The sequence below is a fragment of the Triturus cristatus genome, chromosome 5_1 (genome assembly GCF_964204655.1).
Source record: "Triturus cristatus chromosome 5_1, aTriCri1.1, whole genome shotgun sequence".
Classification (NCBI taxonomy): domain Eukaryota; kingdom Metazoa; phylum Chordata; class Amphibia; order Caudata; family Salamandridae; genus Triturus; species Triturus cristatus.
The window spans coordinates 391064297-391083840 of NC_140587.1; the positions used below are offsets into that span (position 1 = coordinate 391064297).

Here is a 19544-nt window from a genome sequence, read left to right on the forward strand (position 1 = left end):
TAGAGTCCTGTCCGTTTCATGATGTCTCTGACCTGACAAGCTCTCAAGATAAGTCATAGGGCTTTCTGACAGGACGCAAGCAATATTTTCCTTCTGCATTCTGAGGAATGAGGCTGGCCAGAACTCAGAACAGCCATGGAGTTTTCTGCCATTTTGTGGCGATTAGGAGACCAAGCACAGCCAGTAGTAATAACTTGTCTTTTATATATCACTTAGAAACACTCTTTGTCCGTTTCTGAGTACAGTAAAAATACATTGTGTTACTATTATCCACTTTATTGGCTCTCAATCTACCAACTATGTAAGGATGTCAGCAGCGAGTACGTAGCTCACTGAGCCATCCTTCCAACGTGTCTACTCTTCAAGCTTTACAGAATCGGAGTAAGAAATCTATGTTAAAAATTATTTTTATGAAGCCAAGTAGATACAATAAAATTCCGAGTTTTTTATGCTGTTCCTCAAAGTGGCATGCCCCAGTGTTCCTGTGAAAGGAAGATTTTGCAGAAACCACATATACTTAGAAACACTAACAGCAGGAATTGGTCTGACAAGAAGGAACAACACCAAAGGCCAAGTAGATTACAATATTACAGTCCCATTGGCAATGCTCTTTTGTAAAATTGAGTGAGATTCATCAGTTTCCACCTTACATAAATGAATGCAGGTAGAATAGTGAGATCGCTTATGTTTTCTACTTAAATTCGGATAAAAACATTATTTATCCCACTAAGGTGCCAAGACCCGCCTGTCTCTCCTCAATTAAATGTACCCCCACTCACATTTTCAGGATCCTTATTATACCCTGCCCCCAGCCTTTCAAAATAAAGTCCACACAGGTCTTTGTGTTAACTAGGTGGCTCTGTGAGGCAAGTTGTACATTTGTTATGTTGCCAAAAATGAAAGAAACAAGCTGGCACAAATCTATCTCGTCATCCTTTGTCCCCGCAGGGAATCACAACGCGGTCGTTACAACGACCACGTTGTGATTCCGCATACCATTAGTCCGCAAGTCGGAACAACGACTTGCGGAGGGGGGCGCTGGATGTTGGAATAGTATAATTTACTATTCCAACTCAAGTCTATGCAGACACTAGGGAAGGTGTTGGATTTTAAATCCAACACCTTCCCCCCCTCCACAAGTCGTTGCTCCGACTTGCGGAGTAATGGTATGCGGAATCACAACGCGGTCGTTGTAACAACCGCGTTGTGATTCCCTGCGGGGACAAAATTATGCGGTAAACGTTGTTTACCAGCTGGCACACGTTACAAAATCAATGTCACGGCATTTATCATAAAATTCTGCAGCTGTTGGTTGACTTTGAAATTATAATTTTGTTTGTAGGTAGGTATCAAACTTTCAGTCAGTATTACTCTTCTTCGTCAGTGGCAGCATTAACTGAACTATGGAATGGTAATTGTGATAGTAGCTAAGAGGTTTTGTGGCGAGTAGCATGCTATGCGGGAACCCAAGATAAGTAGTTAATAGGTTAGTACAGTTTTCTTTTCTTGTGTATTAGTTGAGTTAGGTTTGTGCTCTTGATTTCTTGTGTGTTTAGTAGAGTTTGAAGTAGGGATAGAAGGCTAGGAACAGATTTGAATAGGTGAGTTTGGAGCAGGGATAAAATGTTGTGATCAATGAATATCTGCACAATCGACACAAGCCTAATGCACAATAGTGCACTATATATTTTGAACACACTGTATCATTGGTGTACGCCAGGCTAGAGATGCTGGCAGCACTTTGCACCACGAGAGCACACAAGATCATGATGTACACCATACTATGGAACATGCCATTCTATAGGGCTACCCTGCGTGATGACAGTTCACCATGCTCACGCTGCTGCAAGGACAGGTTGCATCAGAGTGTCACCGATAGTAGGGTGGACCCTGGATCATAGGACAGAGGACAGAGGAGCATGGCAAGATACGCAGCATGCAGTGCCTTACACCATGAGATCACACTGGATGATGAGGCACCCCATACCATGGAACATGCTATTTCACATGACCAACCTGCATTGTGACATACTGCCATGAGCGTACAGCCCACAAGGGCAGACTCATCACAGAGCCCAATTCACGCTGGAACATAAGAGCATAGGGCCATAGGTGCGTGACATGCTATGGCTTCATGCAGCACACTGGATCACGAGGTAAGCCATCCTATGGAACTTGATGTACTACAGGACCATCCTGCATCATGACCACTCACCATGAGCACACTGCGCACAAGAGCAGGCTGCAGCACGGAGTTGCATGTACACTGGAGCATTGGAGCAATGCCAATGCAACAGACGCATGCAGCATCCCTCTGGCATCTTCCACCCTGGGAGCACTATATAGAAGGGGCACTCTGGACTATAGGCATATGTCATGCAGCACAGATAAACTGAAGTCATATTCTGCTATGTAAGCTTGACATACAAAAATCTCTCGTCTTCACCACTGGACCAAACTGCATCATGTGAGCCAAACATGCTATGCAAGTGTGCCCACAAAAGCAGACTACACCTTTAGTGCGCCATGCACCGGATGTACATGTGACCATGGAAGCATACCATGCAAAGGACGCGTGCAGGAATACAGGAGTACCCTGCACCATGGATGCACCTGGCACCACGAGGGCACTTCCCAATGGAAAATGACACAGCAGGAGGCCCACAGACCACCATACCACTGTAGTATATCACATTCAAGTGGCAGTCTGCCACAAAACCACACCTCTCGACAGGAGCACACTGCACCACGAGGGCGCACTGTACCACAAGAACCCAATGCTCCACTAGTGCTGGAACCAATGTTGTCCAGGCACATGTCCCTGGTAAAGAAATACCCACACACACAACATAAAACAGATCACATCTCCGTATTCGACACGCTTGAGTATTGCACTACAATAAAAGAAATACTTGTTGATTTTCTCAACTTCCTGAAAAACCAGTTTAATGAGCGGAAAGGAACACAGTGCAGTGCAGTGCTTAATTTGTGCTGGTTGTTTATGGTGCTCAGCACTGGTACTTAATTGTCAGCACTGGCTCTAGTGACAGTCCACTACAGAGTGGTGATGGCTTCTTAATTTTGAGATAAGCACAACAACAGTGTTTATTAAGTCAATATACATTGAAATGAATTATACCAGCCTCTCATGCCATTATTATAGCTTTGTGTGGCCTGAAATAATCTAGATTGTCACCCTTGTAGGAGTGCAATGGTTAGGCGTTATGCTGGTACTGCCCCTGGCAGCAGTGGCAGGGTATGGATGGTGCAGGCTGCAGTGACTTTCAGAGAAGGGCCCTGCACTTATTTTTTTTTTACAAATTAAGCACTGATATTTAGGGTAAAAATGAAAATGTGCTCTTTAAAAAAACACAGTGCCTCAAACCTAATCTGTGGCTAAATATTTAGGAGATCATAATTGTTCTTAACCACCTGATACCCCAAATACTCCTCAGTAAAAATTCAGGAGCCATTCCATTACCGGTAGATCAAGCAGGGCTGGTAAAGGAAACCCAGCTCAAAGACCATGCTTTCTGTCTATCGATTGCATTTTCAACGCCGCTTCTGAAACGACCGTAGCTTTTCATTTTCCATGTTTTGCTTTGTCACACCTTAATGAGTTTGCTCTCAGCCATCTACTTGAAGGCCCTTAACTTTTGAAACGGTATATATGCCATGATTATCTACATGATGTTGTCACTGTGAATTTATTATTGTTACTTTTAGTGTATCCTTTATGACATATCACCTAATTTCAGATGATCTGAGCGGAGCAGGTGGAATGATTGGGTGAAAAAATATTTTTTTACCATGGTTTCTGATAGTGGATCAAGAATTGTGAGCAATGAGTACATTTTAAACTCAAAATGATTGGTAAAGTTAATGTCTTTTTCAGGTATCATTGTCTATTGCTGAGGGTATTAATGGTGGATAGTAAAGGCATTATTTACTGTTATTTGTCCAAACCACAAAGAGAAACAGCTAATGGGAAGAACGATGAATCTTAGCCATTTTTCATACTTTAAAATTGTTGATACTGCCCTGAGGGAAAACTTGGATAAAGGTGAAATAGTAATTGGACGGAAGCTTATTGCTTTATCTAGGCACTGTATCAGTGATAGGCACTATAGAGTGCTGGTAATTAGGGTTAGTATGAAGAAAAGCTGGTAACAAGGTTTTAGGGTACTGCTGTTTTAGACCCGTCAGCCTTAGGGTGGTCGTCTCCTAATATTTTTGCTTTTTGTCTCCACATTTTGCTGACCTTTTTGTTGGCCTTAGGACTCTGCGCACTTTACCGCTGCTAATCAGTGATAAAGTGCATACGCTTCTTCCCTAAACATGTGTATAATTGGTGTATACCTGAATGTCATATTTAATGTACTTGTAAGTCCCTTGTAAGGGTGTATACCATATACACAGAGCCTGCAAATTAAATGTTATCAACGGGCTGCAGCACTGATTGTGACACCCACAGAAGTAGCCTTTCAAACCTGGCTCAGGCCTGCCACTGCAATGCCTGCGTGCGCAGTTTACTGCCACTTCGACTTAACATTTAAAACTACTTGCCAGGCTTTAAACTCCCCTTTTACAACATTTAAGTCATCCCTAAGGTAGACCATAGGTAACCTTGAGGGCAGGGTGTTATGTAAATAAAAGGTAAAACATGTAGTTTTATGTTTTGCATGTTCTGGTAGTGACTAACAGCCTATTTAATTTTTCAATACTGTGACGCCTATTCCTCTCATAGGTTAGCCTTGGGAATTCCTTAATCAATTTTTAAGATGTCATTCCTGATCAGAGAGGAGTAGCTTTTTCATGGTTCATATGTTCGGAATGGTATTGATAAATCCTACTTATTGGTGAAGATGGATTTAACATTACTAATTTAGAAATTCTACTTTTAGAAAGTGGACATTTCTCTTCACCTTCTGCTCTGCGTGCCTGACAGTCTGTCTCCAATACAAGTCTGGAGTGGGTGACAGGTACACTTAGTGCATTCCCTCGAGGCAACCACAGCACAGGAAGGAGAGGTGTGTCTAAGTACCCATCTACATCCATCTGCAGTCTGATGGCCTTCCCTGATAAGGATGGAAGGGAGGGGCTAACACTTAACTTGAGTAGATAGTGTCCTGTCCCCACACAAAGGACTGATTTGCCCCCCTTCTTATAGATAGCATGGCAGACAGGACTGAGCAGAAAGGATAACTTGTGCTCTTCGGAGAGCTTCTTTTAAGTCACTCTCCAGATCAAATGCACTTTTGGGTATAAGTTCTGGGTCTCTGACCCCCTAAAAATCGGACATGTGTAGATCGTGAACTGAACCTCTTTCAGAAGGATTCTTGTGCTGCTTAAATGACTCATCTGTTGACTGCAGACTTGGAAGGCCTGCTTTTCTCTTGTGTTGCCCTGCTGCCTGATGCTCTCTGACTGTGCTGAAGGAGAGCTGGACTTTGCCTTTTCTCCAAGTGATTTCCAAGGGCTTGTTGGCTTGACTCCTGTTGCTAGAGACTCAGGGAAATCAAAGTTTCTAACCCTGCTCTTGTGTCTGGCTTACTGGAAGTGGCCCAGATACTTGCAACATGGATTTCAAAGGATCTCCTGTCTGTGTGTAACAGGTGCATCAACCAGGTTGCAGGAGTAAAACCGGTGCATCGCACCAGAACCAGTGCTTTGACTCCAGAGATCGAGGCATCAGACAGCGTGTCCACGCCAATGCAGCTTGGTGAAATTGATGCACCCCCCTCGACTGAGTGGCAGAACCCAATGCATTGCTCGAGGCACCTTGGCTCCAGCGCCTGTCTTCTGAACTGACTTATCGCCTTCACTAAGTGTAGAAGATCAACTCATCTCGCTGTTTGCAATCAGGGAAGGTACTTTGTTCATCAGGCCCTGCGTGGGCCCTGTAGCCGGCCTGTTCTTCCACAAGGTCAGCCCAAACGTTGACTTTGTCTTGGTCCAGCACAACATAGAGTAACCTTTCTTAGCACTACTTGCTTCTTAAGTGCTTTACTGTATTTCTTTGTTTAAAATTCAATATCTCAGCTTCTATGCACTAGATTTTTTACTTTTTGTTCTTGCTTTGTTTATAATATAATAATCAATCTGTGGATGATTTTTGTGGTGTATTCCATGGGTTAATGTGTGTGTGTTGCACCAAAACATTACACATTGACTCGTTAGATAAGCCTGACTGTTTTGTGTCAAGCTACCAGAGGTTGAGCATAGGTTATCATTTAGTGTGTATCTAGCTTAGCCTGACTTAGATTGTAGCTACTCCTTGGACAGGGTGCAAACCTTTACCAACCAGAAACCCAATTTCTAACATGCTCATTCATTCATTCATCGAGTGCATGGCTAGAAGCATGTTGGAAAAATATGCATTTCAGTAGACAATAACTACGCCTGCCAAAGGTTGCAAAAACTGAGGTTTCGGCTTAGCGTTCTTTTAATACAGCAGAGTGAGAAAACATCCATTCAGGGACAAAAACAGAAATGAACAGGTGAAGATGCAAGAGGAGTGAGGAGTGTTTTGGATATCATATTAGATTACCTAAACCTTGCCAGAAGGATGATGTTTGGGTGTATAATGAGCACTACAAAGATAATATAGGCAGCTTGTCTTACCACTGCATGCATCTCTCCCATATTTGCTCCACACTCAACCCGGCCAAAACCAGTCTCCGGCAGCCTCAAGGGTAGCCATTTCTATTTACTGGTTTCACTTATCATTCACAATACTACCAACCATACAAAACACCCCAAATAATCCTAATCTTACGTATCTCAGGAATACTATATGTAAAGCATTTCTTTGAGAAATGTCCTTGCTTCTAATAAACAGATCAGACCACATTAATACAATGTATGCTGCACAAATCACCTTAAACACAGCACCATTCCAAGCTGGCATCTTGCCACCTAGTTCATCATGGCATCTTCCTAACTTATACACAATGGCACACTCAAACCCAATCCCAATATGTCTCTTCATCAATACTCATGGGTGGGGCGGCTAACATAAGACAAAATAAGATGGCAGGGGCTTATTTACCAGACCCTTGCGCCGCCAGTATGTCACTTTTATTCCATATTAAAAGGGACGCACTGACGGCGCAAAGGGCTTGTAAATAAGCTGTGCAGTGTCTTGCAGATTGACAAGCCAGAGAGCCTGACCTTGCATCGATGATACCACAAAACCTATATAATGGCGAGGAGCCAGAAAAGGAGTACCTTTGCTATCATGCATTTGGAGGAGTCAGCTCTTTTCTGGACGGTGCTGGGGTCCCAAACTTTTCTGTTGCCGGTTCTGGTTCATTACTGTCTTGATTACAAATGTGTAGACCTCAACCATAAACCTCTTCCAGGGGGCAGATTTTTAGAGCCTCGTCCACAGCAAGGACTGGTTGGTTTGCTACTGAAGGCCTTTCGAGATGGCTTGTTTGTGTGTTGCCTGTAATAAAGGTGAGTTTTTTCTTGCAGTTCCACCTGAGTCCAGCATTTCTTCCTCTGTTAGGACCTGATCTCCATTGATTGCTGGCACCACGTGATTATAGGGAGCCTTGAATGGGGTTGCCATGTAATCTCGTTCTGAGCGATGGCCGAGGCTAGCTTTGCTGTTTTCTGGGAATTTGAACCTGTCAGCCTCCCTGGAAAGGCCTCTCACTGAGTTTGTTGTTTTTAGGTTGAGCCTGGGTAGCGCATGTGCTGCTCTGTGAGGCACGCAGTATTCAGGTATGGACTTGAAGCTCCGCCCACTCTCTGCCCATATTTTTAATTGGCTTGTGTCATTGTCCACTGTAAACTGTGTCTTTTCATTGGTCAATAGGCTTAGTAGTCCCTCATTAGTACCGCCTTGTCTAATTTTGTAGCCTTCCATTGCAACACCCCCTGTTACGTGTGTTGTTACTCGGCAAGCTTTAATTACAGCCTCCGAGCACTATTTTCTCAAATACCTTTGTCCTGCCTGCTATTGCAGGCAGGACATGCTCTCTCCAAACGCTTAAAAAAAAATATTTATAGCATGGGCACCGAACGCATTTGCAATGCAATAAGTCTTGCATTTGCGAGAGTTTAAGCTTTTGACATTGTAAATGACAATGCCTTTTATTTATCTGTTTTAAAAACAACACATAAATAAAGGGTATTGTCATTTACAATGCCAAACAGCTCAAACTCTCGTAAATGTGAGAGCTATTGCATTGTAAATGTTTGTTTTTTCTGGTGGTCATGTCTCTAGCTTGATAAGAAAAGGACTGCAAAGACATTAGAGTTTGACTCATAGCACAGTTAATACCTTAAACCCCACACTCTACAAGTACAGGGCTAGGATACAAGAGTATATAAAAAATAAAAACTACAACTTGAGAGACCAAGCGAAAAAGTACATTTCATGTTCAAAGAGGTCTTAAAAATAAAAAAAGAGATTGGATAATATAAAAACGCAGCTGCCTTGATTTGATGTTGTTGGATGTCAGCATCAAACACCCTCAGCTAAGAAATGTGTTTTACAGCTCGTTGCATGCGTTTGCAGCAGATAAATGCATCCAGGCATAAGATAACAATGAACAGCAGGAAATTGATACCTTTGTTTCTCCTTTAAGGTTATTTGAATACAAATTGTGTAGATATTAAAGTAAAGGAACTTTCTTTATAAAAGTAACCACTCTGCAGAGGCTGTGGTGTTGTTAGACGCACTTATTACGGGTGGGGGGGGGGGGGGGGAGATGTGCATGCTTCCCACATTGTTCTCATAGTGAACATCTTTTGGTAGAGCAGGATTTAGTACAATTTCGCTTGTCTGCTTGTTCTACTACCGGAAATAGTTGGTAAAAAAACACTCGGAAACGGTACATCTAGTGTTTGTGCATTTGCGATTTTTACAGAGTTCCTTCCCCCTTTCAAGTCTGCTTTAGAAGACTGACTGGAGACTACTGTTCATATTGCGAAACACATCCTTTCGCACGTGGCTCGCCGATGCCCTATTCATGCCTAGAAGGTCTTTCTTGATTGTATTAGACCATCTCATTGGAGGTGAAGAAACGTTTCCCAACTTCCATACAATGGCCTGAGATTGCCCTCTGAGTGACAAACATGCGGACAGTTTGTGTCACCCCGCCCCATTATAGTATATATTCCAGTGCATGTTTATTACCTCAGACTCCCTGTGCTATGCAACCACCTGCTGTGACGTCACCTCATATACACTGCACCACATACCTAGGCGCCACCCCACAAATGTATTTATCTGTACTACATGGTTTTTGGCCTGTACTTTAAATAGCTCTACCATTCAAAATAAATAAAATAGAACATTTTATACATTCTGTGCAGTTATAATGATTGTTTTTCGACCAATCTGTGTGGTTATAGCAAGCAGTATAGAATTAGGAATGTTACCATCATTCTGATAATCGAAAACAAATATTTAGATGGTTTATTATCAAACGAATTTTAATTTCAGATCAAACAACACTTAAATGAGGCGGACACAAGTCAGCCATTTTTAAGCATGAGACGCGTTTCAGTATACACTGCAAGAAGGTAGGACATTTTTTTATGTAACCGGGTGCCTAGGCTTGTAAAGTTCACAGTTTTTCTCATCGGAAAACTATATATTTATTTATCGGAAATAATAAACCGTTAAGAAACTGTGATCACTAGGCCAGCAAATAGTAAAATGCAATCAGGTTTATTACACGTCACAGTACATACAATACATTTCAACGGAATTGATTTGCATGGCTGGCAATCACTCAGCCAATCAGAGTAAATGTTACTATTCCATGGTTCGACCAGCCCTGCCCTGGACTGAGCACGTCTATTTGTTATTTTCAGCAAGTCTGATTTCAAGTCTTAGTTATAATAGAGGGCTATCTGCTGATCTCACACGTGCAACTCGTTTGCAGGTTTTCCCTGTACAGTTATCGGGTAGTGTCCTGCAATCAATTACTGTTCCACTACTATCATTAATGCATTTCCTAATGAAAATGATTCTGTTGATCTCGGTTGCATTTTAATTATCAGAGTTAAGCATAATTAGACTGCAGCTCTGAGCTGGCGCGCGGGCCCCTTCAGGGCACCATTTTGTTTTAACACCCTGATAACGTAATTTTACATTGTGTCACTTGTTTAGTTATTATCCAGTTGTACAATTCCGCCGTATCCCTGATAATGGATAATAACATTAGCACCTCCTGTATCCTCAAGTCATTTAAAAAGCAATATTGGAATTTTCCAACTGGCTAACTTAATGATTAATAATTAACCCGAGTCTTATGTTTTTATAATTCCCACTGCCGCGTATCTGCGGCATCGCTCTGGATTTGTAATGCTGCGGAATATGTAATCACTGCACGTGAATATTAAAACCCACCCGCGGGATAACGAATGTGATGTGGACAGATGGCTCTGGCGATCTCCTTTTTTGTTGTAACTCGAATATTCTTTTTTTTTTTATTTCGCCTCTCCATCCTCGCATTTCCCAAATTGCTATTTTCATTATTATCTCCTGTCTGGTGGATAGATTCAAAAGATGCTGTGCTCAGGCGCTGGTCTAACAGTGATGCGTAATGCTTGCCTTCACGTTGCTGCCTTGTGAGTACATTAAGTTTCCCCTCCTACAATCTACGAGTAAATAGGGCTCTGTTCTTTCTCACTGTCAGCTGTGTATTGGGTCAGTCAAGCCTGGTATCTCTGTCGTCTGACAGAGCGTTCTTTATCAGGCAGAAGCATGACCACTTAAGACTTGTATCTCTCTTGGGTCTCTGTTTGTCGAGTCCAGATCGCCATCCAGCAGCAAAGTCCCTTTGTCTTTGCACACGTGGTTCAAGTATAACTATTATCTAAATTTGCAAAGTACAAATGGTTCGGGAATTGATCACATTAGGACATTATCCATAAAAAGGGGGTGCTGTAGAGAAGGCGACAGTGGCAGAAGACAAAGATCATGATAAACGAGAAAAACATTAGAACATTAATGAGTAGGTGAATGGAAAGTAGTATGTGGAAAAGAGAGGGGAGGGAAGGAAGGAACACACATTTTGACATAGGCCCCCATTACGATGGTGGTGAGACCACCACTGACAGCACGTCAGTTGCGGTCCCACCATCATCCATTGAAGCGATCCGACCGCCAGAATATGATCTGGCGGTCATCAGTCGTAGAGACGAAAAAACACTGCTTTTCTCAAGGAGCTTGCCGGACAGCGGTTGGACCGTAATACCTACCATGGTGCCTGCTCCATGGGGATTACGATGTCCGTTTCCCTCGGCCTGTACATGGCGGTCAGACTGCCATGTACAGGCAGACAGAAAGAGACTTTGGGGGCACAAGAAGGGCCCTGTACCCTGTTGGCCTCCGCTTTGGAGCCTGGGGGGCACGTGTGGTGTGTCCCCAATCATCCATGGACCCTATGCCAGGCACCTCATGGTGCATGGGTGTTTAAAACATACCAAGCTGCTGCCCTTTTCTGGGCCGCTGCCCAAGCCGCAGTAGAAAACGGGATGTTTCCGACTGCTTGCATGGCTGTTGGATCGTAATTTGGCGGGTGGAACCGCCGAATGCATGTCAGTCAGTATCCCTCCCACAATAGTGGCAGTCGATCGCTTGTCCGACCTCCATCATATTAAGGCCCATAGTCTTTGAGAAACATTTGAATCAAACCATTGTGATGGTATTACTGCAATTAACAATATTGAGTACAGTCTGAAAACTAGCATTGTTTTTAACACACTATTTTCAATTATTTTGTTAAGTTTTGATATGAACATATACTGAGAAATAAGTTAGAAGCATTAAGGCCCTTAAAGGAAATAATGTCATAGAAAAATATTTGACCTCCTTGAAATGTCAAATAAAAGTTTAAATGATTGATATTTTTTCATAAATTGAATAAGGTATCTTTATTGAAACCCATGATATTGACTCCTTTCTTAGTCCAATAGGTGAAATGCACATTAAACATTCTGAGATCAAAACACTCTTTGTTCTTGTGCATTGTTTTAAATAATGTAATTTTATACAGGTCAATAAGTATATGTGAAATTAATTGTATTATTAGAGACTACCAACTCCCCTTACCTCAAGGCATGGAGGCGGGAAGGGATGACTATAAATGTAAATTGTAAATTGATACTTGTATAGCGCACTTCTCACCTGCAAGGGTCTCAAGGTGCTTGTACGGATACCGCTGTGGAACCCATCCTGGCTTTCCCTGTGAGGCATCCACTCCTGGGCACCCCCAAGGTGGAGGCCAGACATCCTTTAGCGTTGTGGGGGCCGTTGTGGAGATTATGCAAGCTATTGCCAAGAGTTGCAGAGTGGGACTCCATGATTGGAATAGGCACCGAGGTGAGAATTATCAGATCCGTGGAATTTTTGAGCCCAAGACCCGCCAAGGCGGGGAATTGAACCCTGGTCCAGGGCACGACCTCTGCATCAGGGTCTGCCACTCTAACCATTGAGCCACACTTTTCCACTATGGATTCATAAAGTATACCCTTTTCTAGTATTCCTTTAAAAACACTCTTCAGCATTTAATTTCCCTTCCCGTGCTATGAAAATATCATATTGGTAATGAACAAAGCACTATCAATGTGATTTACCAGTGACCAAGATGTAAACATTTTAACTTAATGAATTTAGTTAAGTGATTTAAACGTAAAAGCAACAAACAAGGAATACACCTCCTTAGAGGGCAATTAACTGTAAAGTGATTTCATAAATGCCAAAATATGAAACACATTATTTCACAACTCCTTGCTTTGTTTTGATTTAAGCACTCATATTTGTTCTAAAAAATGTGAATTTTGAAATCCTCAGGTAGGACATTTAGTCCGGCTGGGGTACATTTAGAGATCATGAAATTCTCAAAAAATTCTAAGTATGTTTTCAGAACAAGTGTGACTTCTTCTTAAGAGTGGACATTTTTAACTAACAGCTTCAGTAAGTATAAAAGATCAAAAGTACCTTTACATTTTTTTAGCAGATGGTTCAACTTTTCTAAAAAGTCATTCTTATTTATGGACTGTTGAAATATATGCTAAAAACTATGTGAGTCCTGAAACATTTTATGTTTTAGTTAGAAATTCAAGTTGTTAAATCATTCTGAAAAAAACTCTACTATATTGATATCATGCTCTATAAAGTGCTACTGTAACTAAATCTAGTATTCTGAAGCCTCTAATGTAAATGATGGAAAGTGCAACTATATATTCCAGCATTCAACAATGCTGCCCATTTTTTCCTAACTTCATTTTAAAAATCACAGAATACTATATTAACTATTACCATATTTTTGAACATCCTTATATCTCTTACAACTTCTTAACTTGCAAATGTATATCAAATGAAATCCCTACAAACAATTTATATTATTTAATATACTAGAAGAGTTTTGGAGCTATTGATTTGAAAATAAAAGTGTTGTCTTTTTAAAATAAATTTCAACAGTCTAAAATATTCTCAACATGTTTAACAAATATTGAAATAGACAATTAAACCTTTGAAAATCCTTTAAAGTTATTTAGCTAACCACACAGATTTCAATAACATATACTTTTTTAAAAATGTGCATCTTTTAAAAACAAAATGGAGAAATATAACGTGAATGATTAATTAGTATTCCTAAGTAAAGGAATTGTAAATAATGTTTTAGAACATTTGGTTTAACATTTCCTAAATTTAACAACTGACAAGCATCAAGAACAGGTAGCCATTAGGAAATCCATAAGAAATTAGGGCTAGATGTACAAGCAATTGTAATAGCGATTACCAAATAGTGATTTGTTTGCAAATTGCTATTTGGAAATTGCAATTACTAATGTACAAAGGGGTTATTTAGCTCTGATTCCTTAAATAGCAATTCGTAGTGGGTCAAAAATAGACTTACCTTATTAATATTAATGAGGTAGGCTGATGTTTGCGACCCACTAGGAATAGCAGCCTTCACAGCGATGGTGGCCTGCTGGGGTCTGCAGACCACCATGTCTGTGACTGCTTTTTAAATAAAGAAATCTTTATTTTTTTAAAGGCATCCCATTTTCCTTAAAGGAAAACGGGGTGCATTTAAAAAAGAAAAGAATTAAACATTTAAGTTTAAATTTTTATGAGCAGGCAGTGGGACCCCTTCTTGCCTTTAAAAATATATTTTTCTAACTATTCTCAAAGGGGAAGGGGCCCCTTGTGGACACCTACCCATTTGTGAATGGGTTACCACCAACTTTGAGTTGGCGGTAAAGGGCGAATGTTTTCCTAAAAGCACGCCTTTTCCAAATATCAATTCGCCAACCCAAATTGGAATTCGGTAAAAAGGTTACCGAATTGCAATTTGGGCTTCGTACATTTGGGAATACCATTTTGCGTTTGCAAACAGCCCGGCTTTGTGAATTGGGCCATTTGTGACCGAAAAAAGGCTTTGCACATATGGCCCTACTTTTCCTCCTGACAGAGATTTAATTCTTTGTAACTCAGAAGCCTGAGATAAGATGTAACCATAATCAATCCATAATATTTTTGGTTCATTGGATTTCAAGAGAAGAGCATCTGAAAACATACGTGACTGAGAAGAAATATAAGAAAATGTTGTATCCATAGCAAACTTATGGTCTCTAGTTTTAAAGGCTTTGTAAGTAATGTAAAGCATTGTCTACTTAATGGACTATGCACTTGTAATCCAGTACATAAGTCACAGAGCTAGCCATTTTGCTTCAGTCTGGCCAGTAACAAAGTATTCGTATTCTGCAATATTTGCAGTATCAGAATTTGTTCCCGAGTCAGGCCCAGGTAAGCCTCATTCGTGTAGCTGGACTGAGAAACTGCTTCTACAAATGGAGCACTTCCTCTTTTGGGATAAGTCGTGTAGGAAATATATTGTAAAAGGTCCAAAAATGGCAATAGCCCAGCTGAACTGCAAGTGTCAGCAATTGATTAGACCTAAAAGATAATTTGGCTATCCAACACTTTTAGGCTGAGATCCACTGGCATCTGAGTTGGATGCACACTCTACTGTATGGTCAAAACAGTTGGAAGGGGTAGGAATGAGTTTAATGTAGCCCACCCTCAGGATAACGGCCCTCAATCACTGAACTAGCTTAAATCTCAGGCAATCTGAAGATGATGTTCCAAGTGCAATTACCGGAATATCATCCACACTATTATATACAGAAAATGTCAAACCAAAGAATGCATTCACTTAACAAGCAGGAATACATGCACATTAAAATAAATGGGAAAAACTTAACCTAGTCAATCCCATAAAACTTTATGGTCAATTCAGTCTATTAAGTGGGTCAATTGGTAGCCAAGTACTAGCTTTTAATAGAGGATCAGCAGTACTCTTGTGCTTCTTTCCTGAATTTCCTGGGTTACCTAGGAAATTTACCAGAATTTTATGACTGAAGGAAGCACCAGCAAGGATTCCCAAATGCTCCTCATTTCTGGGGATGAGGATATAGCCATGGGCCCAGTCCATAGCAGTACCATAGAATAAATCTAATAATCTTTATTCTGGCAGATGTCCCTGAGTAGTCACCTTGCTGTACTGGTTATACCAAACACCCACTGGTGTTCTTCTTCACCGGTTGCCTCCTAAATTGAGAACATTTATCATAGAGGCATACAGCAGAGTGGGGCATTGAGACTTTGGTTAAAGACATTCCTCTGTTTCCGTCTACATAAACTCTATACTGTCAATGTCAGAAATATATCGCTACACAATGAAATATATTTTGAGAAATATAAGAAACTATTTAAATAACTTATAAAAAGGATGTTGATGTTACATTGAAAATCTACAAATGCAGGCAAAGTTATTGTTACGGTAGCTAGACAGCCAATATTCCCCACTAACCAGTGCATGAACCATTACATAGGAAAAAGAAGGATCACAGGGTGCTCGAGTAGTAAGAATATTGTGGCATTTGAAAGTTGCTTGAGTTTGGGTTAGGGGGAGAGATTTTCCTTCACTGACTAATGGGATGTATGCATTAAGTTAGCAAGGAGTAATTCCTCTTGTTTGATCAAAGCTTAAATTTAATACTAGAGATATCAGTTGTGGTGAATCAAGGTCTTAACAGCTTTATATGCTACCCGAGTTGTGAGTGTACTAGTCAGTTCAGGACCTTGAAGAGTTTGATTCCTCACATTTCTGTTGCCATCATTGTACTACAACATTTACATTCACAGAGCTTTCAGATTTTGTGTTACAGAAGACCCATATGCCACATATAATATACAACATAGAATTATGGATGCTGAGCTATATCTCTCACTTAAAGATAAGCAGCCCCACTTCCTTCACCAGCACTCACACCAAGTCAGATTTTGGGTCTACATTAAGTAATAATCTGGTATTTGTGAAGTGCAAACTAATCACCCCTCAGGGTCTCAAGATGTTAGGGGCTGCCGGGGAGATAAGGTGAGCCATTGCCCAGAGTCACATAATGCTGAGCTGGGCTGACGCCGGTGACCGAACTATGAGCCCTGTGCTCCGCAGACAGATGCTCTGGCCGCTGCGCTACACATCTCCCATAAAGTAATACATTGGCTACCCTTGTGTGCCCACACCATGTTCAAAAAACAGCTGCATCATTTACAAAGCTATCACGACCAGCATCCCTGCTTATCTTGCAGACTTGCTGACCATCTCTGGTCATGCTCAACACACTTGCTGTCAGGAAACCATCAGATTGCAGAGTACGACGTGTAAAGAAGTAAAGTCAGACCTTTTCCTTCTATGCAGGCAGAATCTGGAGGAATATCTCCATATTCATCAGGGCCACACCAATGGTGCTCCAATTTAGAAAAGAGTTGAAGACTCACCTCTTTAAAGAACTTTACAACACAATGCATTAACTGTGCACAGCCCAGCTACCTTTCCTATCACTCATAGACTTTATGCTTGTTTTTGACCCTGTAGAGCACTCCGCTGCCTTTTGACTAGGTTTGCACTATAGGCTGAAAGCATTTTTGAGTAGGAGGTTACTCTATTTGTTATGCAGGTATGATAGATCTTGTGTTGTTAATAAGCTGGATGTGTGAGGAATTTTAGTGTTGTCAGTGAGACTTGGAGATGTCTCAAAATTTGACGTGGTGAACGTGTATCTGCTCCTATGCATGGCGTGAAGTGAGGGTATGTTTATGTGCTAGAGGCACTATTGTGTGTGCTCACCATAATTACCTTATTACAAGGGTTTCTCTCTTCAAGGACCACATGCTATAATGTAAGTGGAGGATTCACGTCCTACAAATCAACAGTGGTGTGTTCCAGGAGATGAAGTCACCCCATATTCCTGGGACTATGGGATCACTTGAGGAGGTACAAAGCCCGAAATTTGATTTGTGGCCCCGAAGTCCATGTTTTTGGAAAGTTATAAAATGCTTTTTGAATCTTCCTTGATTTCACTCTGTTTTCATCTCTGGTTTTAAACGTTTTACTCCTGTTATCAATTCAACTGCACAATAAGATAATTAAGCATTATTTGACCCCTCTCAGAAGCTGCAACTGCGATCCTTTAAAAATAAAATAATTATTGAAAATCAACTGCCCTTTGGTCATGGCACAATGCAAAAATACTAACAAAAAAAAACGAAATGCGACCCTCTGAGTAATTATTTAAGATGTGTGTTGTAACATTTTGGTTTAGGTGACGGCGTAGGGTAAATGCATAGGAGGGGGGATTCTTGTAAAGAGAAACAAAGCCATTTCAGCACCCTTGTTTGCAATTCATTCCTAAATGCAAATGTCGAGCTTTGTTTTCCACTTTCAAAGGCTGGTGGCAGTAAAAAAAACCTTCTAAGTGCATGAAATGTAATGATTATAAGAACAAGTTGTAATTGTTTCTAGCAAGTTTCCCTGGGTCTTTGATGTTGAGATTAATGCTTTGTATGTTAATATATTGATACGGGCCCTTGTTTGCCGGGATGCTCGGATGCTGAACAGTTACTTGGTTGCTGCAGCAAACACCTCTTTGATCTCAGTGGGTGTTTGTAACAGAAGTAAACGCGAAAAGGAACTGAACAAAGAACAGTGCGCAGTTTGAAAGAATTACAGGGAACCGAGATTAGCTATTTCAATACAGGGGCAGTAACCTAGAACCTCAGCCTGGTCTTGGCAGGCAATGTCAACAGCAGCACAAGGCCACTTTCATGCGCTTTCCCATGAAGCGCCATCAAGAAGCCGTGCCTGCTGGGGATGTGGCGACCGAACTTGCTAGTCTTTGATGTCACTCCGTAGGGCACCAACAGCAAACCTGTTTGTAATATCGAGACTGCCGGGCTCCTGCCTCTTCCACCTCTCTTGGAACTCACGCAGAGTTAAAATGTGATCCCTGGCACAGAGCCTTCACGAATGGGCCTTGATAGCAATTGTCCTTTTTGATATAGTGTAAAATTCCTTTGACTTTAGAAACACCAATACTCAGGGTTGTATGCAAGAAACTCACCAGGGGTGCCATTTAGGGATTGCTAAAGCCGCGAAGCGATAGCAGTGTTGCGTTTTTGCAAACATGGAAGACTGCTTAGCAATCACTTTGAATTGAGCTATATGATTTATGAAATATTTAAATGTAAGTATTAATTTGGCTTTTGATATTACCAGTTCATCTGTGTCTGTTTATTAACAAAAATGATCTCACTGTTTCAATAAAGTAGTATATTTCTACTGCATTAAGACAGTGTGATTTTAATGATCTACTGCAGTTGTGTTGCATTCTGTTTGTTTCGTTGTGATGTCATTCTTATGTTTTAATTGTTTTGATATGTTGCTTTGGGTATGCTGGTATGTTATGATGTTTATTTACCTATGTTAACAAATGCTGGCTGCATTGTTTCCAAACAAAAGCAGAACATGCCTTGAAAGTTCCTTTCACAAGTAAACATTTATAACTGTCTGAGGTGGTAAAACGGGAATACTTCAGCCTTCACATACATATGACACCAATCAGTCCAAAACTGTAGCAGAGACTGTGTCTTAGCACTGCCAGTGCTTACTTTAGGTGATACATCCCTGGGGCTGTATTATGATCCTTTTTGTTGCCACTTGCTCGCGCAGGAGAGGTCAGTGCATTTTTAGGTCGAGCCTGGGCAGCGCATGTGCTGCTCTGCGACATGCGGTATTGGAGTATGGAATAGAAGCAGCGCCCACTCTCCGCCCATATTTTTCATTGGCTTGTGTCATTGCCCTTCGTAAATGCTGACTTCTGACTTGTTAATAGGCTTGTTAGTCCCTCCTTAGTACCACCTTCTCTTCATTTGTAACCTCCCATGAGGACTGGCCCTTTTACTTTGGTTGTTACACAGTACCAGCCGCGGTCTGTGCAGGTAACATCGGTGTGGCAGTGGGGCCGCGTTGGGGGGTATTACGAGGGACGATGCTGAGGGAAAATGAAATAAATAATTAATTTTCCCTCTGCATTGTCCCTCGAAATCCTTCCAAACGTGGCACACTGCCCCACCGCTGTTACCTGCACAGACCATGGCTGCACAGTACCTCTTTTTTAGTCTGTTAGCACTTTTTTCCTTAATGAGTTTATCCCACCACAGGCAC

General features: G+C 41.3%; 1 protein-coding gene across 1 annotated transcript in view; it reads right to left on the reverse strand.

Annotated features, from left to right (window-relative positions):
- Window positions 1-19544, reverse strand: part of ZFPM2 (zinc finger protein, FOG family member 2) — a 610873-nt gene that overhangs the window by 176852 nt on the left and 414477 nt on the right. The window lies entirely within an intron of this gene.